General features: G+C 40.4%; 2 long non-coding RNA genes across 3 annotated transcripts in view; one reads left to right on the top strand and one right to left on the bottom strand.

The window, feature by feature from the left end:
- Positions 1 to 1,155: 1,155 nt before the first annotated feature.
- Positions 1,156 to 16,054, bottom strand: LOC143659824 (uncharacterized). Its single transcript, XR_013163768.1, has 4 exons — positions 15,831 to 16,054; positions 9,103 to 9,171; positions 6,652 to 6,735; positions 1,156 to 1,791 (listed from the first exon to the last, which is right to left on the bottom strand). It is a non-coding gene; the product is annotated as an uncharacterized LOC143659824 (long non-coding RNA).
- Positions 16,009 to 26,635, top strand: part of LOC143659825 (uncharacterized) — a 185,716-nt gene continuing 175,089 nt past the window's right edge. The window contains exons 1-2 of one of the 2 annotated variants that reach the window (XR_013163769.1): positions 16,009 to 16,245; positions 19,082 to 19,203. This is a non-coding gene — a long non-coding RNA (uncharacterized LOC143659825). Of the gene's footprint in view, positions 16,246 to 18,671; positions 18,869 to 19,081; positions 19,204 to 26,635 lie in introns of those variants that run through there. The other variant, XR_013163770.1, reaches the window with a different exon arrangement.

A 26,635-nucleotide genomic window follows, 5' to 3' on the forward strand; every position in this document is an offset into this window, starting at 1 on the left:
CCTGCCCCCATTGACATGCGTAGAATTCCAAATAAAAGCCTCTTAAGTTGGGAAAAAGGCACTGTGGATAGAGATTATTCCCACTTTTCAAGCTTCGTATTTTATCCTTCAATTTATTCAGTGTTGTCCAGTGTAGTTATCTAATTTCCTACTGCGTTTATTTATTGGGTATATCTCTAGTAGAGAGGAAACAGGAGGTAGAGAAAATACATTAGTCAACTGGTATGAAAATGGTCATTTCTACATAGTCAGCCAATACCAGTTCCCTTCTCTCTCATCCTTCACTCCATAGACCACCCCAAGGCAAAGTAAATATCCCCTTACCTCCCACTTCTCTTTACCTCTTACATCTCTCCACGTAGGCCTTGGACCAGTGTGACTTCATGGCAGAAGGGAGGAGTGTTGGTGGGTAGGGTGGAGGAGAAGACAGGGAAACTCCAAGAACAGTCTCCTTGTCCTCCTCCGTGTGCACACATGCTCGCAGGCACCTGCACATGCAAATGTGAGCTGGTTCACGGCCTCATAGGAAAAGCCACTTTTGAAGTTCAGGTGGTTCTGAGACAATAGGTGTGATTCTGTGTCATCCCTATCTCTAGGAAACTTGAAAAGGGAGAAAGCTGGCGTTAGGTTTCTTAAGAGGCTTTGAAAACAAAACAGGCCATCCACATCCTTCTAAATCTTAAGAAACAAGCTTTGTTGTTACTTATTAGTCAATATTTTGGTTTAGATAGAGTGCGCCAACAATCTGCCTAGTTAGCATGTTTATGTTAGTTTTATAGAACAAGTACAATTCCTCTAGTTATTAATTGTCCAGTGGAAATTATGGCTGATTATTTCTTTTACAACATATTCATTATAATTTTGTTGATGCTAATCATGGGTCAGGAGCTCTTTACCCTTTTACAAGATTGTTTCTAAGAGAAATTTTTGTATTTTTACACAATAATCTGCTTAAACACAACTTTCAGGGGCATATCGTAGCAAACAATCAGGAACTGCCAATACCCTTCTTTAGATTCTAATATAAACACGGTCAGAAAGTCTGGGCATGAGTGAGAAGCAAATGAATATTAAAAATGCAAATAGCATAGCTGAACTCAAGGGAAATGCTTCACAGGCAGACAAAAGTACCATCAAACATGTTGTAGTGGTGTTATGAAATTTTAATTCATGATCAAAACATCTTCTCCAAAGTCCCGATACTTCTTTCCAATATATCTTTCAAATTATAGTGGGACCAGCTAGACAACTTTTTAAATATCCCTTAAATTGCAAGTAGATGAACATTTGGCCCAAGCACTTTAAAATTCCTACTCTTGGTAAGCTTGGGGATTCAGCAGGAAGTGTTACATCAGCACAGAGCCATTCTGCCTCTTATATCTTACAGCTTCCAGCAACCAGAATGCGTTTCAGGCATGCATTCCGGAGTTATGTTAAACAATCCTGAGACATCATCTCTATTCAGCCTCACAGCCTCTGGTGGAGATGAAGTGAATATTAAATAATCGAAATGGCCCGCCTTGAAATCCTGCTGCACCAGGGAAAGCTCAGCATTGAGGTGATTTCTTTTTCTTTGAGACACTATTTGCATCTTGTTTCAGAAATTATCTGCTTTAAGCTTTAAAATGAGCATTCCTGGGTGATAAAGCCAGGGGTGACATTGACTATGAAAGGAGCGTTAAAGAAAGCTGCGGTTGAACTCTCAAAAGTAAATTCCTTTGGTTCTATGCAGAGGAACAACCTGAGGATTCAAGCCCAAGGCACATCAGTTCAGCTGTCCAGCAATTTGTCCTGAAAGAGGAGATCACAAATATGACAATAGTTCAATCTTGACACCTAAATCAAGATTTGTACTTAGCATTCAGATAGAAATTCTACCCCACTTGAAGACCTCTAAACAGTGATTTGTTCATAGGAAGACAACCGAGTCAGGTACAGTTAGGATTAATCTGGAACTTTCGTGAAAAAGCCTGTATTCATTAGTTATTACTGCAATAATGCTGTGTGACAAGCAGCCCCAAGATTTCAATAGCATACCACAATAAACATCTATTTTTTTTTTTTAATTCATGGGTCTGTGGATCAGCTGAGGGAGAAGGATAAGTATTTACTTCAAACTACAGATCAGGATCAGGTCTTCTCTGTCTTCTTCCTGGAACTAATCTGCCTAGGGCACATTCCTCACATGGTAGCTTGCAGGAATGCAGGCACAAAGCCAAGTCTTGTAAGCACACTCAAAGTCTCTGCTTGGGTCATGGCTGCTTCAATTCCAAGCAAGTCACGTGATTACACCTACCATCAATGGTGGGGAGAAGAATATTCCACTGCTCATTCATTAGCAAAGGACAGAGAAGGATGCTTCACTTTGGCACTATTGACAATCAGGGTGGGGTCATTCTTTGTGGTAGGGGCTGCTGTGTGCATTGTAGGATATTTGGCAGCATTTCTGGTCTCTACCCACTAGATGCCAGTAGTCCTGCCCACCCTCAGTTTGTGACAATCAGAAATGTCTCCAGATATTGCCAAATGTCCAAGGGAAGCAAAACTGCCCAAGGGGAGAACTACTGGCATAGATGTATAATTCCATAACATGGAGGGAGTGAAGAGTTTAGAAAAATCATCCGATCTATCACAGAGACTTCCCATCCTTTAGGATTGTAAGTGAGATGATGTAAATATTGGAACAACTACAACCATTTACGTGACTGTAGGCCAGAATGCAGAGAAGGGGTTGGGTGGGGGAAGGGAGTGAGTATGTGAGAGAGAGAGAGAGAGAGAGAGAGAGAGAGAATGAAATCAGGCCACCAGTATATTTTTGTTGGAGTCTTGATCAAGCTATATCTGAAGGCAGTAGTCTGTGCTATCTCTGGACTTCTAAAATTACATTATCCAGTAAGTTTTGTTCTTAAGCCAAATTATGTAATTGCTTTCTGTCACTCACAATCAAAATATTGGGGCATTTCAGACTGAGGAAAAAAGAGGATTAATGATTATGACACACCAGAACCTTACGTTGTCATTCATGTGTGCGAGGGATGAGACTAAGGAGGCTGGTTTGGGACAGTTGGTCAAAGGTCCTTATCTGTCAACCTCAGAGGCTTTGGGACTTTGCCCGCTACTCCCTACAGAGGGTTGGTAGAATCAGCTTATTCAGCATATCTGAAACTCTGAGCCTAACTTTTATAGCCAGGATTATGTTGGAAATCACTCCCATTCTCATTGTCTCAGATGCCTCCCTTTCACTGTAGTAAAACAATGCAATAGATATTAGGAATGAAAATCCATAAACATCAAGAAGAATGTGAACCCATGCGTGGCCCATAAAGCTGATTTATAAAGAAAAATTTTCCAGGAAAACTTGATTGCTTTTATTGATAGAATGGCTAAATTAGAAGATGAAAGGATCATAGTAGAAGTCATAGATCTTATTTCAGTAACACAGCTGATATATTATCTTACAAAATTTGCTTGACAAATTAATTCAAATTGAGTTGGCAGAGGTGCTGTCGGCACAAAGGAGAGCTGGACAAAGGCTCATAAAGTCCAGGTAATGATAAACAGTCAAGGATGTGGCTCCTACAAGCCCCTTGGCATATGGCTGGAGGGATGACCTGGACTCTGGCTTAACAATCTTTTAATGTCTTATTGGGAAGAAAGGACTGCTACATGCAAGGCAGTCTAGCCTTAGCTTCTGGGCCCATGACAGAAGGGCTGGAGGTCACTGGGAGTAGAGAAAGGACATGGAGGAGGAACTGTACTGTCTGAGCCTCCTTAGGTGTAAGCCTTGTGGGAGATATCAGCAAACTTAGCTCACAGTGGGGCTATAGGACAAGCTGGAAATCTTGTTTGAGTCGCTGGAGAGTGGAACATGCTTAAAATGGTAATTATTTCTCTGCATCGGGGGAGCCATATGTCCCGATATAAAAGCACAAATCTAAATGCTTATAATAGGACCAGGTGGAGAGATGACAGGGAGTGAAACTGAAGAGTACATGACCCATGCAGCAATGAAAATAAATGAAACTCATCAACCTGGGTGAAGCTTCCAACCATAATACTTGAGCAAGGGTAGCTGGACCCAAAAGAAGATATTTGATACAATCCCATTTATATGCAGTTCTCCTAACAGGCAAAACTACACAGTTAGAGATGCATACTTACATGGTAAAAGTATAATGAAAAGCAAGAACACGATGATTGCAAAGCTCAGGACAGTGGTGACCAATCCCCAGAGGCTGGGTTTGGAAGTGACCCATCAGCTTCCTAGAGGTGTTGGCAGGATTCTATCCCTTGACCTGGGTCTTGTTTACATGGATGTTGGCCTTATAATTATTCTTTAAACTGAACATACATTTTATGTCCTCTTCTGAATATGTGACATGTGTCCCAGTGGGAAAAGGAAAGGAAAAAGAACTTAGGACCCATCCAAAGTGGGCAGCTACTAAGCAAGCTCCAGCAGCTTGTTGCTGTGTGGGAAAGGGGTCAATGTTTCAGGCCATACTTTAAAATAAGTGAGAAATGTGGATTTTTAGAAATATGAAGTCAGCTACAACCTAATGCCAAAATTATTTAGGTGCTGTGCAAGACAAAAATCATGGGCCAAATAAAACAGGACTGAAGACAAAATTTGGTCTATGACTGCCAGTCATGACCTCTGTCCCAATCCAAGGGGGTGGGCAAAAGGAAATCTGTCCCACCTGCTATATTTAGCAGTGCTTCTTGCTCTGGTTTCTATCAGCAAAACCTCATGATAAACAGCTGACAAATTTGTGTGTCTTTACTAAGCATTTCGCAAACATGTAAGTCTTTATTCCCATGACTATTCTGTTTGATCTGATACTCAAAAAGTTTATGTAACTGCCCAGCAGTATATGGCTAGTAGATGGAAAGCCTGAGATCTGAACATTGCCTGGTTTAGCTGCACAGCCTCTTGCCAAGGGCCTGTGAAAAGGCAGCAAGCCAGGGGCCTCTTTTCTATCCTCTGCCAATGGCAGATATAACTAATTGATCAACAATCCTTCCTGCTGAGCTGAGACCTGTCTTCCAATGCATTGCAACCCAGCCCTCTAGGAACTCACTGTTGATTGCAGTTGGCAATTTTGATGAAATGTGTTTAGTCTCCTGACATCCTGCCATACTGCTTCCCTAGTGGTTTGGGGGTTGAGGTGGAAGATTCTGGAAGGATGTTGCCAAAAGCAACAGTGTTGGCTACAGTATTTTCAGTGAGGTTGCTCCTTGGCAGACAACTGGTCAACCTGAATGTCTCTCACTACGTTGAATTCTTTCTGTTGGTCTCACTGCATTTGCTCCCAGACCACGATGCTGGCTGAGTGCTCTCTTGAGCCTGACATGCTTTGCCTCCAAGATCCTTGGTGCACAGCAGTCACCTTGAAAACTGCAACTTTGATGACACCATTGGAAAGAGGAGCAATACGAAGGGAAACTAAATGGGGTGTTAAATGATCTTTAGGAAAAGGGAAGGATGATGGTGTGTGACATCAGGAGGTTAGTGAGAAAAGGGAAAGGAGAGAATATATGCTAACTGAGCACCCATTTCCTGTCCTATGGTCAAAGAGACCAAATTAGAGGGGCTGCTCCAGTAAACTGTAGACCACTGGAGCTGGATGGAGCCTCAGAGGACACATCCAAGGGGCAAAGATGCTTCTTCTACCACTTCACAGCAGCCCTCACTGTGATGTGAATAAAATGTGGTGAGAAGCTGAGAGCTCAACCCTTGGGTTTAGACTTCCTGGGTTCATGTCCCAGCTCTGTGATGTTTTGGCTACCTGACCTCAGATAAGTTTCTTAACCTTGTCCCTATAATATGGAGGTAACAGAAGGGTCTATTTCATAGAATTCTTGCAAGGATTAAAGGGGAGAATATGTGCAGAAGTATATATGTCTGATGCCTGGCAAGAAGCAAGGGTTAAACATTTATAAAAAAATAATACATACACATATATATTTTAATACAAGCATCTATATACATTTATATATTTGCATAAATTTTCATATCTAATATTATGGCAAGCAACATATGTAAGTCCTTTATTTCTAAGTGCTTCAGTTGGTAAAATGGAGTCTTCCTCCATGAAGTTAGATTTATATGGCCATTTTGGTTCTGGTCTGTCATTTTGGAAGGACAGTATAGTACCTTTCATAAAGAAATATTGCCTAAGTGCAACTATGGGAGGTAATGTATCCCAGCTGTGGGATACTATGGCCCTATGCTGGCTCTGTGCTATAAGGGGGATGATTCTTTTACCAGAATAGTGACTATAATGACAGTTTCTTGCCTTGTGTATCTCTTATTAATAGTTGAAGGAATTATTTGAAATTAGGTCTTTATAAACAGAGAAGGATTCATGAGAACAAAACTGATCCCATTCATAGAGGTTCATTTCCCTTCACGTTGCTGTTCTTTCCAGTGGTGTCATGTCCTGATGATTTTCTGAGGTCCTACCTCAGCTGAGGCCTTGGGGTACTATTACTGGTTAAGGAGGTGGTGGAGACTTACCTGATGGTTGAAGTTGAGCATCTCAGGGTGGAATTAAGACCAAGACCTGAGCAGGCTGCTCAGGTGAAGGTTAAGGCAGAAGGCAGTGGCAGGGGGAGAAGCAGAGTTAAGACTATGGTGAGGGGCTAGGATACCTTGGAAAGTGCAAGCTGGAGAGGTTTCCACGGCTCATGGTCTGTCACACCATTATACTTTCTGATGGTTGTCTTTAGCCTTTCCTATGGGGAGAGAATGTGTGGTTGTGAGTAGTGGTGGGAGGTCAGGGAGAGAAGGCTGCTAACGACAGAACTGAGTCGGTGCAGGCAACAAGCAGGATGGATGGATGGGTGGACAGATGAATAGGACAAAAACAGATGATAGGTATAATGATAATAGATAAATACCTAATAGAGAGATGGTTAAGTTAATGGATGGTGTGTTAATTTTCTACTGTTGTTGTAGCAAATCACTACAAACTTTGTGGTTTAAAACTATGCAAATTTTTAATCTCATAGTCTTGTAGGACAAAGGTCTGATGGAAGAGGCTGGTTTTTCTGCTTTGGGTTTCATGAGGCTGAAATAAAGTTCATGAGGCTGAAATAAAGGTTCTGGGGATGAATCCACTTCCAGGCTCATTCAGTTCCTTATGGTTGTAGGACTGAGAAGCTTGCTTCCTTACTAGCTGTCAGCAGGGGCAGGTCTTTGCTCCTGGAAGCTGCCTGCATCCCTTCTCATTTCTTGTGCCCCTCAAGTCTCTCTCAAGCTTTGCATCTCTCTGGACTTTTACTTTTCCCTCATCTCTCTTGCTTCCTCTCTTGCCATATCTGTCTGACTCTTCTGCCATCCTCTTCTGCTTTTAAGGGCTTTTGTGATAATACATCCAGATAGTCCAAAATAATCTAAAATAATCTTCCTATTTTAAGGGCTGCTGGTTAGTAACCTTTATTACATGTGCAAATTCCCTTCACAGCAGTACCAGTGTTTGAATAACCAGAGAACAGAAACTTTGGTGGGGGGTGGAGGGAGCATCTTTAGAGTTCTTCCTACCACAGATGGAAAGAAGGATGGATGGATGGACGGGTGGATGGATAGCTAGAGAGGCAGACTATTGATAGATAACAGGAAGACGAATGGATGGATAGCTAGCTGGGCGATTGACAGATACACGGATAGATAATAGATATATGGACAGGTGGGAAGATGGATGGATACCAGTGATCAGTCAGGCACATACCAGATCATAGTTGTTATACAATTACCCGTTCCTCCATGAAGAGAGTTTGACTCGAGTCCTTGTCTAGAAGAAGGTGTGATGACATCATCACGGTCTGTACCTGTTTTTTTTCCTTCTTCAGGGTTCTATATTTCTGACTCAGTACTATTCCATCACTTACCATATCACGTCCTGGTCTTGGGACATTCTGCAATTGGAACTGATATTAAGAGTTGGGAGGATTTTTCACTTTTTGTGGAAGCAATTGCCCCACGTTCCACTTCTATTTATTCTTAGTCCACTCAAAATGTTTATTGAGCCACAAATTTGTGGCAGATGTTGTGAGACATACAAGGTTGCAGGGATGTTAAGAGACATGGTCCAGCTTTCTCAGAGCCTCATCTAGTGGGAAAGATGGGAACATAAACTGGTAAGGCTGATGTGGAGTGAGGAACACTATGATAGGGAGAAATGCAAAAGACACTCATAGCATGGGCACTTAGCCTTGACTTTGAGGATTTGGGAAAACTTCCTGGAGGAAGCAACAAGTAATTTAAAACCCAATGATGAGTAAGGATTAGTCATGTAAAGGAAGCGACTGCCTTAACACTGAAACCTCATCAAATCTAATTCAGTGCTGCTGGTTATTTCTGTTCCTAATTGCTACTGCACAGATCTATACATCATTGCACATTTACGATGTGTTGGGGCTTTCAAATGCAAATGTGTTCTGCAAAAATGTCTTCTGCTTATGTAACTCTGACAGAAAAGTTTTCAGTAACTTTGGCAGAGGTATGGACTTGGTAGATATTTCAAGAGTTTTATGTATTTGTTGTTTTGGTTAGGAAATGAATTCCGTACTTTTCAGGTTGGGGATTACATGAAGGACTCCTCTCCATTACCAAGACACTTTTTGTGTCCTTTCTTCCACTGTTGCATCTCCTGACTATAGAGGCTACTGTTAAAGCAATTCTTGTAGGAGGAAATGCTGATGCATCAGAGATTTTCATGTAGTTTTTTACTGCTTCCTATGTATGGGAAGCAGAGCTGAAGGAACTGGGTAAATAAAGAGGACTCCACTGCTGCCCATTCTCTTTCCTATTCTTTTAACCTCAGTTTCTAACACTTCTGACCATACCCACAGTTCCCCCAGTCAGAGCTTCAGTGGCTTCCATGGGAGAGTGGACCCTGAAAAAGAAACTGAGTTGATGGGAGCCCACCGAGGCTCTTGTTATTAACACAAGGCTCTGTGAGACCTTGCACAGAGACACTCACCTCACCACATTTCTTTGTCCTAATTCTTAATATGAAGGAATGAGTTTAAATAATATGTAAGGGAGTGGAATGGTGCTGTTGTTAAGAGCATTTGTTAGAGAGTTAATATTTGAATTACCACTCTGTTTCTTGTGGATTACGTTGCCTTAAGGTGTGTTGCTTGACCTTGAAACTGTAGCTTTCTCATCTGTAAAATGGACCAAGAAAATAATGCGCATCAAGTAATTAGTCCAGTGCTTAATGAAAGCCTTATAGTCTTAAAACTTTTAGAGTTTTAATTTTTGTCAAAATGGAGTGCATGGGTGGTGCAGTGATAGAATTTCACCTACCATGTGGGAGACCCAGGTTTCATTCTCAGCTGATACACACACTCCGCCCCCCAAATAATAATTATTGTCAAATACTTTGTGGCTCTGATTCTCTAACATAACCTCTTGCTCTAAAGAAGCACCCATGTTCAATTGACCGTGTAGAAATGGTGAGCCACAGGAGCCTTTTGTTGGCAATCTAATGAATGTAAAACATGAGGATGTGTTCAGAGATGCTGATAACAACCACAGACTATATTTTCAGGGCTTGATTTCTGATTGTATTAATCCAAGCTACAAATTAAAGTTAGATATGGATCTGGTGTTTTCTAATTTTAACAGTGAATTTTAAAGAGTGAGGTGGGAGGCGAGTTTTAATATTATTTTTCCAAAAGAACTTAGATCATAAAAGTTCTGCCAGTGTGTTTCTTATCAGCAATGAAATGTTTCATAATTTTATAGAGGAGACATTAAAATATATCTCTAGAAATGTATTGCAGATGTTGGCAGTTACAAAAATGGTGATACTGTTTTGAGGGGAAGGCAAGATGGAGGGAAGGCTTAGTCTTTAAGATGTAACTAGAGCATACTGGTAAACTGAAGGGGCGCTTGTGAAGAGATGAAAGGAGGAAGGGCAGAAAAACAACTGATGGAAGATGTGGAGGGAGAAGGGTCAAGATGGCAGCATGAGCCTTAGAGAGTCTTAGGAACTTACGTCTTTGAAACAAAAGAAAATGAAATGGATATAAGTATGAGGCAGGGAATTGGAGAAGTCCCCTTCTTTTCAGTGAATTAAGAGAAGATCATCTTCTAAAAGAGAGGAGTTTGGAGTGGGATTGGCCAAAGATTAGAGGAGAGCAGTCAAGATTATAGGTCATCAGAACTGAAAAATATGGCAAACCAGAGGCAATGAAGAGACTTTTAAATTTATTCCTTCAACTATTGTTTATTGAATTTCTATGGTGTCTGGGCCTTCTGTTGGGACCTAGAGACAAAGTGGTGAATAAAACAGAGGGACTCTCATTTAATGGAGCTTATTAAGGGAATCCAGTATGTTTAGCTTAGCAATTAGAAGACCCAGAAAATACAGTGGTTACATTCAGATATCTGAAAAGTTGCCAAGAAAATACTGGGTGAGAAGACTTGTCTTCCTATATGCTTCTAAGAGACAGATAGATGACCAATGGATAAAATTTACAGGAAGCAAAGTTTTGATTCAAAGTAAGGAAGAGAGGAGTGCTTGAGAGAGAGTAAGTTTGCTGTCATTCTGAAGATATTCAAGCAAAAACCAGGTAGCCATATTGAAAAACAAATTGCAGCTGGTGAGATTTTAAAACCCCTCATAAATCTGTGAGTGTGTGACTCACTGGATGGCTTTGCATAGTGTCACTTTCAGAGATTATTGCATAGATTCTAGTCATCCCTTTTCCAACTACTGTTAGTGTGCATTTATTTTATTTTAAGAGATGGGAGGGACCCTGAAGAAGGTGTGTCTATTTCCTTTAAAGTAACTACTGTTCTATTTTCCTGTGATTAAGACATTTATTTAAAGCCAGCCTTGCTAGTAAAAAGACATATAATCACCGGTTCTCTTCAGTCCCTGTCATGATAGATTAGCATTAATAATTTAGGGAACAGCAGCATTAAAAGTAATTACAAACTGTCAGAAAGATACAAGAAATATGACATAGCTCATAGTTCCTTCTCAGACCTCAAATATTATTTGAGGGGAAAATAATTACATTTTCCTGTTCATTTCCTAACACGAATAACTTAGTATATCTCAAAATTTTAGAAATTTGCAATTAATTCATTGAAAACCAATGTCATGTTGTAAAAAACATTTCTGGTCACAGACTTCCATCGTGGAATGATTCCTTAGGAGACAGTCCCCATGACCCTGTCAAGGAGGATTTTAAATATACTAGTACAGCAATATGAATAAATCAACTAGCGTTTTTAAAAGTAAATTGCTGAAACATCTTTAATTGTGTATGTGTGTAATTCTTTCCCCCTTTGTCTATTTAAATACTACAGCCTCTTGATTTAGTACGTCTCCCTACAAATTTACCACCGGAAGCTATCAGAACCTAGTAAAATTCTTCCCTACGAACTTTTGTTCAACTCACGCCTATTGTGTTATATCTGTCCTACTCAGTGTTTCTTTTTATATGAAAAATGAGAAAGACATCAGTATCCATATCTTAATAAAATTTAAAAGGTTTGTTCCACAATTCCCATTTTCTGCTACCTTTTCCTCTTCTGTTTGAAATGTACTCTTTAACCCGAAAAGAAATGGGACTGTCATCTCTATACTTATTTTATTTTATTCTCTTGAAAGTGGGGGAGCAGGGAGGGGGGTCGGTGGTCCCATTCTGAAGTACCATTCACTACGAATCAGACACTTATTTCCTGTATTTAAATTTTAAAATGCATGCGGTTGAGCATGTGTTAAATACATATCTTGTCATGCCATGTCATTTTATATTTTGTTGTTTTGTAAAAACAGAAAACTCTTATTAAAAGAGTTTTGGCAGAATGAATTGATCTTTGGAACAGATTGTAAGTGGCCAACAGGTCCAAGTAGTTTGGGGTTGATGGCCATAATCTCTCTGCCTTTGCAATACCTGGCATATTGCAAGATGTAGAATGCCTGGAGCAGGCCAAGAAAAACACGGGAGAGAGGGAAGAAAAAAAGGGAGAATATTAATGTTTGTTCACCCTAAAAAGGTACCAGTTTATATGGGATCTTCTTTAGGTAGAAGGTCATCTGGGTTGGTCTACATGCTACTCTGTGAAGTTATAATTGGGTCAGATGATTTGAATCTTAACTTGAGTCAAAGTTGTTCTGAAACAGGAGCTAATTTGACTCATGGGTCTTTGCCTTAGCAGGCACATGCATCCTTGTTCTTTTTCTTATTCTCTGCTTGGCCTCTCTCTGGGGAAGTATTTACCCCCTTATGAAATGGTTTCTAATGATATGGATGCACTAGACCCTTTGAGAGAAGGGTTTATACTATATCCTTCCTATAAACAGTTTTATATTGACACAGATTTATGTATTGTGAAGCAAAATCATGTCATCCTCTCTAAAGGCCTCATATCCATGGCTTCCTATGAAGAAAGTCTTTTCAAATACTTCTTAATGCTTGTTTATTATACAAGTCATTCATACCCATTATAGAAAAATTAGGGAAATTAAAAACTCACCATCCAGTGATAACTGCTGTTATCATCTTGGTATCTACCCTTATACTTTTTTCTCTTTGCACATATGTATTTTTTAAAAAAATCATATTGCACATGCTATTTGGGACTAGCTTTATTCTTTCAACAATATATAACAGACATCCTTCCTTATCAACAAATAAACAGCTTTATCACCTGTTTTTAATGACTGCAAAGTATTCAGTATATGACTAAATTTGAACCATTTTTATTCAAGCATGACTTATCACTGAACATTTATATAACTTCTACTTTGTTGCCATGAAATAATTCTGTGATGAACATTCTTGTTGTTCACCTCTTGCTTTCATGTAGGACTCTCTCAGACAGAGCCCCAGGTCTTTTAGGAAGAAGCTGTCATCTTGGACAGACATAGGGTCAAATCCAGAGCTCAGTGCTGGGTTGGCAGGGTCTGACCAAATGAAAAAGAGAGCCAAAAGGGTGAATCTGTGAGCAGAGGAGAGTCCCCAGGACATTTCACTCTTCCTGCTAAGCATTTCACCTTCTATTTTTTTCTGCATGGGAAATACGGTAGTTGACATAAACCCTTCCACAAGGAAAGCCATGGATTTCCTCAGCCACAATTCCAGGGGTGGAAATTACACTTATCTCAAAGAGCAGTTAGCCTTGTTAAAAACATGTATCTAAAGTTTGGAAATAAAGGTCAAGGATTCCTGCTTATCCTTTCATCGTCATGCTAGAGCACTGGTTAACGAGCCTACCTAAGGTTATTTGACCCTGGGGTAAGAGTTGGCAAACTTTTTTGGTAAAGAGCAAGATAATAAATATTTTAGACTTTTCGGGCCATTCAGTCTCTGTCTGTTGTAATGTGAAAGCAGCCACAGACAATGCGTAAACAAATCCGCGTGGCTGTATCCAATAAAACTTTATAGGAACACTGAGCATGGAAGATTTAGCCCACAAGCCATAGTGTACCAACCCCTGTTCTAGGGAAATGTATCTTTGATCTGCTGACAAGGTAAAAATTGTTTTTGTCTGATAGAGATGCAAATGAATTATGTTCAGTAGAAAAGTAACCCCAACTGTTATAATTTTATTGCCTTATAGGACATTAACCAGTTTAGATTCTAACAGCAATCTTTTTTCAGCAACAAGCTGTCCTATCCATCTAGCTATATACCTATCATCTTTATATTCTCCTTTGAACCAGCTTTGTCATCCTGTTGGCCCCTTCATTGATATGTTAAATACAACTTTGATATGTGTTCACTATTTATATGAGAAGTATGTTTTTAAATTTTTGAAAATTATACCTTGACTGCTTGCAGTCCATGGACAAGACAATTCCTAAGAAAAGGGTTTTGCAAAGAGTGTGACCTCAGAAGGTCAGCTTAGCCCTGCCTCTGCTGCTTTCTGCAAACAACTTTGCCTGGTTTTCTGTTTGCTTCTTCCTTAATGGGACCAGATAACTTACCATCCCATACCATCAACCTTTGGCCCCAAGAAGAGCCACTCTTCAAGGACAGGACATCCTCATTGATAGAGGGCTGTTCTTGTTTCTAAGCATTTTTGACAGTTGTGCTAATTCCTGCTGCGGCTCATTGGATAGTTCCATTAGCAACTCACTTGGAGAGAGTAACACATTAGGCTAGAAAATTTTTTTTAAAAGACAAAGAGTCTTCACACTTTTTTCCCCATTAAGATTTCATCCTGAAAACAGAACCAAGTGCATTAATCCTCTTGGTTCAGCAGAGAGGCTGGTACTCGGAGCTGGCACTGTGGCACACTTGGACTTAGCAGTTCCCTTCCATTCCCAGGGACTAAACAGCCGCTTCTCAGCATCTTCTTCTTTGCCCAGACCTTTGTCTTTTATTTGTTTTCTTTTCAAAACTGCTATTGCTCACTGTGTCAGGGTACAGGTCTCTACTTTTCACAAAGTCATCCTATGGGCTATGCATGACCCTGTGAATGGCTGGGGAATCTGACCTTGAGCACGGTCATACAGCTAGTAAATGGCAGAGCTAGGATTTTACCCCAGTTTTGTCCATCCCCAAATCCACACTCTTATCTCCCAAACTAGACTGCCTCCCCAGTTCCCACTCTTAGACCTATTGTCCAGGCCTCTCCACAGAGCAGAGCTGGCTTCGTTCCTGGCCTTTATGATGGGGCAGGTAGGATTATACCAATACCAATATTTTAACAGTAACCCCACAACTAATACCCAATATCAAAGGAGCACCCACTAGGTTCTAGGTCCTATAATAACAGGGAAATCATATGATTTATCAACTAAACCGGGACACATTTTAAGAAACTTTATTGCGGCATCATTGACATGCAATAAACCGAACATGACAAGTGTGAGAAGTAGTGTGAGCCCCCGAGGATAGCAACTTAGGCAAACTTAGGTCACCTACCTAATATTTGGTGGATGGGGCATTCAAAGGGTGTTTGCTGAAGGAAATTTTGTGATTAAAAAAGATTCTCATGATAAAGAACAGTTTGGGCCCCTTTTAGAGATGAATGATGTCTTGAAAACTGTGACAAAATGGTGTTAGCCTTTCCGTAAAGTGATTATAACATTGTCTATCCTTTTACCAAGTTTCCCTAAGTGGCCTCAAGGTCCCACAATGGAGTGAAATAAACAACAAAGTGTACATACTTTACAATTTGATAAATTTTGACATATTAATCCACACAGTCATCGCCACAATCAAGAGAATGAACATTTCTCCCACTGCCCCCCCCCCCAACCCAAACTTCCTCCTGCCTTTGGAATCCCACCCCACCATGACCCTTCTCCCAGGTAACCACTGCTTGGCTTTCTGTCACTATAGATTAGTTTGCATTTTTGAGAATTTTATATAAATGGCCATCTAAAGTACTTCCTCTTTTTGTCTGGCTGTATTCACTTCATGTTGAGTGTATCAATAATTCATTCCTTTAAATCGTATTCCATTGTATGGATAAGCTACACTCTGTCCATCCATCCACCTGCTGATGGGCCTTGGGTTGTTTTCAGATTTTGAATATTAAAATAGAGGCAGTTGTGAGTTTTGGAATAGGGATTTGAGCTCAGGAATAGTGATCCTGAGCCCAGGCTTATCAGCAAAATTGCTGTCATGGCCCTTCTCCCCAAAAGCACATATTGAAAGTTGTGATTTTTGCATATTTTTTGCATATTGAAAGTGATGTTGTCTGCTAGACCTGGTTTCCAGTAGATTCTGCATCAGCCCTGAGTATTGGGGTGCCTCTAGGGTCAACTCCCTTCTTGTCCCCTTCTCACGTGTGTCCCTGGAAGTTCTGGGCTCCATTGCTTCCCCTTCTCTTCCATCCCCTACCATCTTACCTATTTCCCTTAAGACTGAGACTAAGCCTGGAGTCTCCCTGCTCCTCTTCCCTCGTCTCCAAACTGGCAACACCTGATGGAACTCCGGTGGGGTTGTGCTGTGCTCACTGGGCTCTGGATCTGGTCTTTTTTTTGCCAGTCCCTGAGCCCATTCACCAGCCATCTCTGGTGTGTTCCCCATCCCACCAGTCCTTCAGTTGCCCTCCCAGCCTAGCGTGCATCATTCCTATTGAGACACGGAATATGTGGTCATAGAGGGTCTTGTCACCTATCACAGTCCTCAGGGTGGCGACACAAACTTGGTTTGAATGGCCTGATGAACTCAAACTCCCTACCTATGTTCAGTATAGCCATGGTGGGGAAAAAGGCACCAAACACGCAGATTGATTTAAAACAGCAAGCTGGTCATATGCGCGTAAGCCCTTTGCCTCCACATTTCTCTCCCACCTCTACCCATCACTCTCTCTCTGGAGGCCACCCACAGTGGTCTCTGCTTTGTTCTCCTATCTCTAGTCAGGCAAGGATATGCCTTTGTTCTCTTATCTTGCCTTGTTCAGGAATGTTATCTGTGTGCAGGTCTAATTGTTTTATCACCTTCTTCACCTCTCCAAGACCTACTCTCCACTCCTTTCTTAACAAGGTCAACTCTAGTCACCTCTCTCAGGAATTTTCTCCTTATCTAAGTAGCAAGGATGCATTTTATTTCACAACACCACAGGGCAAGAAATGTCACACTCTTTTCACTTTCTAAATCAAGTTTAATCTTCAGTAGGAGAAAATTCAATCTCAGTGTTTACTGGAGCTTCTTCCACTCTCATCTCTACCCACAGGGTCAGGCCCAGGGTATCTGATTCAGGGCAGCATCTTCAGGAAAAGGTCTACTTGTTTTTAGCCCACACAGGTTACCACGTAGGTCTTATCCCCAATGTTCCCTGATAAAACATCTTGAGGGTTTCTGTGCCAATCTTGATTGGGCATGGCACTGAGGTTCTCAAGGGCAAAGAAAGCCTTCTCTGTTTAGTGACCCACCTCAGTCACTGAGAACCACCAGGCACAGATCAAGTCTTTGTGAAAACCCCAAAATATTTCATTTTTGTCATCATTTTGGAGAAATATCTACCTCCACTCATTTCTTGTAAAAAAAATAAATAAATAAATAGAAAGCCAGGAAGGAAGTTTTCTTCTCTGTCTAGCCAGTACCTTTAACTCTGGCACACAAAGATACACTTGGCTACTCTATTGAGCTTGGAAAGGAAAAATGAACCTGTAGTAGGGAGAGTGAAATACAAAGTCATATCTTAATATCCTAGTGCTATCCTGCCATTTATTAGCTGTGTGCCTTTGGGCAAGTCTTAGTTCCTTCATCTATTTACTGGGGGTCATAAAAATATCTGCCTTCCTACTTCTTAGGGTTAATTTGAGGATAAAATGAATTAATATATATATATATATATAGAAATGCTTAGAACAGTGCTATATGAAAGTTAACTGTTGTTATTATTAGTTAATTTTCCTGCCTTTGACATGTTCTCCTTAAAGTCAGTTTCATAGTGAAGTCACATCTTATGTAGAAGTTCAAAGTCAGTATTTAAAGCAGATATCTTCTATAGCCAAATTTACCTCCAAATGCCAATGGAAACTAGCCATGTTTCTTGCTGAGTTCAGCCCAGCCAGTTTTTCTGTCAGCATTAAAAACATCTGTGTTGTCTTGGATTAAGCTCCCTGTGAAGGAGTTGTTTGAAACCCCTGTAACCCTTTCACAGGCACTCTGGGGCAAGCATTCATTTAGGGAAAAATTGCAGAGTCATTGACACTGTAATGTCTTCCCTCTCTGTTGGGTACATATAGCTGAATTTTTGTAAGTAAAGCCCTAGCTGCCAGGTTCACTATAGTCCATTCCTTGCTAGGCTTAGCCAGATAGGAAATTGCAGCCCTTTTCTCTTTCTGGAAATCTTCGTGATCCAATTGGCAGGACATGGCCAGAAAGGAAAAGTTCAGAGAACCCCCCTTTGCCACCCTTGTGATGTTCTCAAAAGTGGATCACGTTGCCCCTCCCCTAGGAGGTGAGAGTAACCACATGCGCTTATGGAAGCCTCCACTCTCCCTTATCACAATCGTCAGGGAAAACATGGATGCTGCACCCCAAGCGTTGAATGCAATGGATTAGGCTTCTTTGGGTCTTCTCTTCATCCCTGGTTGAGGTTCAACAAGTATCATGGGAGTGTACTTATAGTTACTGCCCCTATCCAGACGGACACTTCTCACAGGGCTGATACAGGCAAATTTTAGTTGGTGTACTTGGATAGGGGGAAAATAAAAACAGAAAGCAGCACTGGCATAGATGCCCTGATATTGTGGTTTTCTCTTGCCTCTGTCACTACTCAGCCGGGTAGTCTCAGGTGAGCCCTTCCCCTCTCTGAGGCACAGTTTTCTCATCAGTGAGATGAAGGGGTTGCACATAGTGACTTTGCAGATTCTCCCCAATTCTATCATTCTGGTGTTCTGTGATTCTGCTCACCCATTGTAAGCCCTTCTCTTACACCTTTCCTTTACAGGGATGGCTTTGGGGACTGGGCCAGAGAATGCTAGCTGTTTCAAGGAAAAGTCACCAGGCAGAGACAATGGGATAGGGTCAGTTTCCTTTGGGGGACGACTCTGGCTCTCATCTTTATTCACATCCTTGAGTGGGGTTGATTCCATCATCTCAGCCCCCTAGGATCATTCTGTCCTCTTTGCGACAGTCATTGCTTTCAGCATAGGTATGTCACCAAGATGTTCCAATGGGAGACCCTCCTGGGACTTGATGGAGCTAATGGAAAAAATTAACTCTCTTTCCTCTAGTGCTTGTGAACTTGCAAGGATTTAAGCCTGGAGTTGATAGTGGGTATCTCTGACACATCAAAGAGAGAGCAGATCGGAAAATGAGGCTGACAGAGACACACATAAAAGCAGAGAGAGAGAGACAGATAAATACACAGAAATGCCGCTGACGTTGTTGTGTTCCTGGCTTTTCTCAATAAATGCCAGTTTTGTTTAAACCATTTTGAGTCAGGATTCTGTTATTTGCAATTGCATGGTTCCTGACTAAATTGAGTGATATTTTCACTGCAACATTGAGGGAAGAATTTACATACCTCCAGGATTGCATGGACTGAAGGTTGGAAGTGAGAAGAGGTGTGATTTTAACCAGTAGATGTAATCTGGTAAATCACTATGCTACATTTTTCACGTGTTATTATCTTTGTTTTCAGAAGAGGAAACTGGAGGACAGAGAAGTTCAGGATTTGCTTGAGGTTACGCAGGAGAGTTGAGATTGAAAGCCAAACTTTCAGTTTCCAGAGCTTGAAGTCTTGACTGTTGAGCTAAAGTTCAGGTACAATTCTTCTTTTCTAATTCCTGGCTTGCCACTTAGCTGTGATGGAGTTGTAAGTTGAGTCAAGGTCTGGACTGTGGTGTGATTAATTGAGCCATATGACAAGAGTAGATGGAAGAGATTTCTAAGTGGTGACAGGATCTGGTTAAAAGGAAATTTGAAGATAATTACCCCTTACCTCCCATGTCCCACTCTGCACACCTAGGGAAGGAAAAGATTATCCAACAAAAATTAATTTTTAAATAGACATGATTTTTTGCAACTTTGATGGAATTGTGATCCATACACAAAGTTTTGAACTTTTAAATAATTTAGCAGTAAATTTTGAAATGAGAATATATTACGTATAACCACATCAACATTTTATGAAACATATTTTAATTTATTAATTATCAGTGCAATGTATTTCAGCATATCTGTTTGTGATAGTCAAATATATGATTTTAATATTTTCTTTTGCATGCAATATGCATAAACTCACAGGATGCTGAGGCTGCTCTAAGAATTTCAGTTATTTCTCTCTTTTCCTTTTGTTTTTCTTTTTTTTTTCTCTGCTTCATCTACTATACATTTATTTTATATACTAACCCCTATTTGACTGTAAAGGAAAGACCCCTGATGAAGGAACATGCATTACACATTAACTGTTGACTCTTCATGGTGTTTGTACACATTATATAATTCAGTTTATCACATTATAAACAATACCAAAAAGGTGTGAATAAGTAATTTTTAAGTAAGCTAAATAATTGAAGTTAACATGCATCCTGATAATGCGTACTTCATAAAGTGTACAGCTTAATGAATTATCACAAATTAAACACACCCGTGTACCTACTACTCAGATCAAGAAATAAATCATTATTAGTTTCCCTGCAGCCCACTTCATGTTCCCTCTGGGTAACCGCTGTTCTGACTTCTAGTTCATAAATGAGTTTTGCCTGTTTTAAGCCTGTTTATTATAAGCAGAATCATACAATATATATTCTTTCATGTTTGACTTTTTTACTCAACACAAATTGTTTTGAAATTTAGCTATACAGTTTACTCTAGTAGTAATTGATTTCCTTTTTTGCTGTATAAAATTCCATTGTAACAATATACCACAATTTACTTATTAATTCTACCAATTGATGGGTATAAGTTGTTTCTGGGTTTTTTTCTCTTATTATGAAAATGCAAATATGAACATTTTAGGGGTTACACATATATATATTCATTTCTGCTAGGTTTACACCTAGGAGTAGAAGTGGTAGGTCACTGGGCCTGCATATTTTCAGGTTTGGTAGATACCAACAAACATTTTTCAAAGTGGTTGTACCAGTTCATAATGCCAATGCCTTGCCACTTAAGGCCACCAGGAATCCACTTGCAGATGAACAAAATTAGGTTTATTGATTAATTGCTATGAAAGAGAACACACACTATGGGGACAGTGGGGCTTCAAAGAAAAGCCTAAGATTTGGGCACGTATTAGGTGATTTGGGGAAAGGTTCACAGAAGCCAGGCTTTGCTTTGGATTGGACAGTGTTGGGAAATGGACATAATTCTATGATTGCGTTCTGAAATGCTTTTTATCCAGAATGGAACGAGGCTGAACTACATCATGTAAGGAAGCAGCATTCACTCATATTAGTCAAGAGATAGGGCTTGATCATTTTTTGGGTTTGAACATTGTTCTTAATTTTGTCTGTGTTTAGATGTGAGAATAGGGTTGCCTGGTTCTTGTCTGACTCAGCAGGAGAAAATCATGGACTAACTTTTCACTATCAGGGTATTTGTTTCTTTCTTAAGAGTCTCCTCACACTTGGTGTTGTCTTTCTTTTTAATTTTAGTCATTCTGGCCTATGTGTCTTTGTATCTTATTGGAGTTTTAATCTATCTCCCTGACAACAATGAGCTGGAGCATGTTTTCATAGGTTCATGGGCTATTTGAATATCCCTTCTGGTAAAGCATTTGTTCAAGTCTAGTGTGCGTTTCTTTATTGGGTTGTCTGCCTTTTTCTGATGGATTTATGGGAGTTCTTTATGCATTCTGAACATAAATCCTTTGCTTTTGTGCATATTGCTAACATCTTTCCTAAATTGTGGTTTGCCTTTTTTACTCTCTCAATGGCATCTTTTGATGAACAGAGGTACCTAATTTTAGTGGTTAAATTTTTCAATCTTTTCTTTTGTGGTTAGTGTTTTATGTTTCTTGATAGTCTGAAACTGGGTTTCAATTTTTGAAATAGCTTGGTCCATAAGGTAGATGGTAAAAATGATATGTGCTTATAGAACTATGAGCCTTTTTGTCAGATATGGTGCATCGTCTGGACCAAAATACTGTATGCTGCTTAAACAATAATAAGCCAAATTTCTAGCATGCCACGTAAACTAGTCTTAAAAAAAATTCCACAAAGGTTATAAGCACTGACAGCAAATTTTGGGAATACCGGATTGCTTCTTAGCAGAGTCAGTCATATACAAGTTTGTATAAAGTGTGGTTTATTATTAAATGAACATACTTGCTATACAATAACAGCTCACATTTTTGGACCATTTCCTGTGGGTTGAGCAGTGTGCTGAGCATTCAACATGCATTAGTTGATTTAACCTCACATAGTCCAGAATGGCTCCATTTTACAGAGATGAATATGTAGGCTTGGAGGTATTAAATAACTTTTCCAAGGTCGCCTAGGGGCAGAGCCAGGACTTGAACCCTTACTCCTAACTGATATGCTTTCCTGCTCCTCTGTGCTGTGCCTGAAACAGCTTGACAGGAGTGAGGAACATGAGCTTGAATCCTGTTCTGATTCCCACTAAGGAATTCCTACCCCAGACTAAGTGATGTCATGCAAGTACTGCTTTATTATGTACATGGGATTCTGTGGGTCAGAAACTTGGAGCAGTCACAGTAGGGATGGATCTTCTCTGGTCCATGATATCAGCAGGGAAACTTTGAAGACTGGAGGTCTGGAATTATCTGAAGTTTCATTCACTCCCATGTTGTGGTTGATGCTGGCTCTTGGCTGGATACCTGTACATGACGTTTCCATGTAGTCAATACTTGCAACATGGCACTAAGTTCCAAAAGCAAGTTTTTCAGAAGTAGCAGGAAGAAGCTGCTTCTCTCTTCTCATGTAGCCTTAGAATCATATACCATCCCTTCTGCCATCGTGGCAGGCCCTCCCAGGTTCAAGAGGATGAGACAGCAACCCCACCATCTGCTGGGAGGAGGGTCAAGGTCACATGGGAAGAAGAGTATGTGGGAGAGGATCCATCGTGGTGCCGTGTTTAGAAAACACAATCTGCCACAAACCCTAATTCTATCTGATACTGTTCTAGTTTGCTAACTGCCAGAATGCAATATACCAGAACCAAAATGGTTTTTAAAAAGGGGAACTTAATAAGTTGCTAATTTACAGTTCTAAGGCTGAGAAAATGTCCCAATTAAAACAAGTCTATAGAAATGTCCAATCTAAGGCATCCAGGGAAAGATACCTTGGTTCAAGAAGGCCAGTGAAGTTCAGGGCTTCTTTCTCAAGTGGAAGTCACATGGTGAACACAGTCACAGTTTCTCTCTTGGCTGGGAGGGCACATGGCGAGCACAGCATCATCTGCTAGCTTTCTCTCCTGGTTTCCTGTTTCATGAAGCTCCCTGGGAGGTGTTTTCCTTCTTCATCTCCAAAGTGCTGGCTGATGGACTCTCTTCTTCATGGTGTTGCAGCATTCTCTGCTCTCTCTGAATCTCCTTCATTCTCCAGAATGTTTCCTCTTTTATAGGACTCCAGAAACTTATCAAGACCCACCCAAATGTGTGGAGATGTGTCACCTAATCCAGTTTAACAACCACTCTTGATTAAATCACATCTCCAGGGAGATGATCTGATTACAGTTTCAAACATACAGTATTGAATAGGGATTATTCTGCCTTTATGAATTGGGATTTAGATTAAAACATGGCTTTTCTAGGAGACATACATCCTTTCAAATCAGCACACAACTGTCTACATGTTTTTGGATCTGTGAACCTCTTTGTATCTTAGTTTTATCAGCTATAAAGTAGAAAAAATAGATACTTTCCCATAGGCTTCTTAAAGAAGTTTATAAATAGGTGAATGGGGTGGATAATATAAGTAATACCAATGACCTATAATTGTTTCAAAGGCAGTGGCTTCCATCGTCACCTGGCTTATGTCACTTCCCTGTACTTGGGCTGTGAGTATCTGGCACCCAGTAGGCTCTCAACAAGTATCTGTTGAACAAATGAACAGAAAATTGAAACCTTTTCTTGGTTTATTATCCTGGCATTAAACTCAGACTCACTGTCTTGCCCTCACCTGTGTGTCTGGCCCTACTGATCCCCAGCCCCATCTGCTGGAGCTCATCATCTTGCTTACCTCCTTCTATCTAGACTTTTCTTGGTTCATTGACTATGTCAAGTCTTTCCTCCCCCCAGGATGTTATACTCATTCTTCCTTCTTTCCAGAACAATTTTTCTTCCTTGCTGTTTTTATTCTTTTCCCTTACTAATATCTCATCTTTGGGACTTCACTTAAATGTCTGTTCTAAAAAGCCTTCCTTTGGCTTCCCAGACTGGTCTGTATCCACCAGCATCTGCTCTCGAGGCACCCAAGAGTCTTCTTTATGGCAGAACCCTTTTCTGAATTGAGATTAAATAATTATCTGCTCAATGACTGTCTATGCTATTAGACCAGAAGCTTTTTTCCACCAAGATATCTCCAAGGCTCAGTCCAAGGATTGATTCATGGTAGGTACTTAATAGTAGTCACTGAAGAATGCCTTCTGTGTGACTACTACAATACTCAATGAACCGGAATGGCCAGCTGTTCACGTGGACCTGAGAAACAAGAACTTTCCCTTCAAAGATGTGTTTTAGCTTTATCTATGCACCAGATGTTGTGTAGATATGGGTGTAAATCCTACTTGACCTCGCTCTCCATTAACTCCTTGACCTCAACGCTGACTTCTCTCTCCAGACTCACTCTGCTTCAACCACACTGATCTCTTTGTTGCTTCTTTACCATTCCAGGTTCACAGCTACCTCAGGACATTTGCACTTGCTGCTCCCTTTGCCTGGATCACTCTTTCCTTAGGTGTCCTCATGACTTACGCACCCCTCCTTGCTCAATGTCATCTTCTTAATAAGGCCTTCCAAGGCCACATATTTAAAATTGCATACTCTACCCTCAGAGAACTCTCTTCAACTACCTGTTTTATTTTTACCCGTACCACTCTTCACATGTGACATGTAAATATTTTGTGTACTGGCATCCCCTCTTGATAGCATGTGAGCTCCATAAGGAAAGGAATTTTTGTTTGGTTCATTTCCTGCTGTATCCCTAGGGCTTAAAGCAGTGCCTGGCAAATGGTAGCTGCCCAGTAATATCTACTGAATATACAATGAGTGAGTGAATGAATAGATAATAATGGAATGATGTTGGTCATGAGTTGCTGATTCATTTTGGAACTTATGGTCCAGTGTAGGCTTATAGAAAGCACTTCGAGGTTCCAATACAGCACTAAACAAGAGGTTGGTAATCAGGGGGACAGACTACACTTTGAGATTTAAACCCTAAAATGGATGCATAATGGGTTGTGAAATCTGCAATAGAGAGAATGGGTTGCATGTTGTAAGACTTCCAAGCAATCTAGTTAAGTGAGAAAATATACCTAACATGTTAATCTGTTCGCAAAAGTGGAGAGAACAGAGTATCTTGTAGACAATTTTTGGTAATACCCATTCAAACTCTGAATGGAAAAGGGCATTATCAACCAACTTGGAGGTTTCTGGTCCCATTGCCAAGGGCATACCTCATAGAGATGGTTGAAGGAATTAGAGCGAGTTGACTGGCCCCATTGGTAAGGCCCTCTTGATAGTGAATTGTTTGTATCAGGCTATGTTACCCTGATACCCTTCCACATTTAATGCCTTTTGGATCAACTGAACTTTCAGATAAAATATATTTCACTCCTTTGAGGGTTTGGCCTTAGGAAGAGGCTAGACTAATTGGAAGAACTTGTCAAAGTTCCAATTCCAGTCATTTATCATTTCACATAAATAAATTGACATTCCAGTTTTGTAACAAGTCTGATGAGCTTTAATAATGTGAATCCACATCTCAGGGAAGGATCCAATCTTGCTGGGCAGGGAAAGTCAGCTTTCTGATGGAAAAGGCTGAGGGGTCCGGCCCTGTATGCTAATAAATTCATCAAAGGAATGAAGTCATTTGAGACATAGACTGCTGGACTTGACCCTTGGTGGCTGACCTCTCCAACATCTGCATTTGGGTGTTGGTGGCTGCGTTTCTGGAATTTTCCTCTGAATGGAGCACCTGGTTTCTAGCTGTATTCCCACTGGAGTTCCTTGCTTGTGAGCTGATGCTCACTTGAAAGTTTTTCACTTTTTGTAGATTTATCTTTTACAGCTGGGGAAGCTGTAAAATGTTAAGGCCTTAGGTCATCTACTTCCCACCAACCCACTGACCCCCATTTAGTATTTTGAATTTTTCCTTTGACAACTTTACACTCAGATTTCTAATTTCCTTATCAGATATAAACCCACAGTAAAAATGCCATCTGTTAGTCACAGTCTAAACTAGAAGCTATGCAATTAAGTCACCATTTTAAATTAACAATGTCCATGAGAAATGTGGTTCCTGAGTCTATTCCCCTCACCCTCTTCTGAAATCAGTTCCATATTGGAACTTTCCTCACACTTTATAGCTAGAGCTGGGAATTCCAGAATTTTCTCTCTTCCTTCTGAATATTTTAACATGGCATCTTGTTGCATGGCCAAGACAGGGAAAGGGAGGGAGATAACCAAGTACTGCAACACTTGGATGATGATAATCCAACATTACACTCAATAGAATGCTTAGGGGATGTGCAGGCTTTGCTTAATCAACTCAGCAAGGAACTGAGCATCCACAGCTGCATAACTATGACTTGGGTTCTCCGTCACACTGGACTTTGTTTAAAAAGGTTTTCAGTAAGACGACTGATGCTGCCATTATGTCAATACATACTATTTTTAAGGTAGGTGTGGATGAGTTAAGTTTCACTTAACATCTCTTTAGAAAATGAAGAGTTAAATAGTGTGTCCTTTAGAATACATTCAGCTATAAGTAACAAAATGCCCATTTAATAGTGACAGTAGTAACTAAAGGCATATAATATATCATATAACAAGAAATTGGTCCAGCAGCTCAGTGAGGTCAGAGTGGGGTTCAGTGTTATTTTTTGGCCTTTACTTCATGGAGGACAAATGGTTGCCACAGCTCCTGGCATCAAGTCTTACATCCCAAGCAGAAAAGCAGAGAAACAAAAAGACTTTCACTTCCTAGTTCTGTATCATTTTATTAGCAAAGAAAGTGTCCCAACAGTCTTCCCCTTATGTCCAACTGAGCAGAGTTTGTTATGTTCCCAC

The sequence above is a fragment of the Tamandua tetradactyla genome, chromosome 16 (genome assembly GCF_023851605.1).
Source record: "Tamandua tetradactyla isolate mTamTet1 chromosome 16, mTamTet1.pri, whole genome shotgun sequence".
In the NCBI taxonomy this organism is placed as follows: domain Eukaryota; kingdom Metazoa; phylum Chordata; class Mammalia; order Pilosa; family Myrmecophagidae; genus Tamandua; species Tamandua tetradactyla.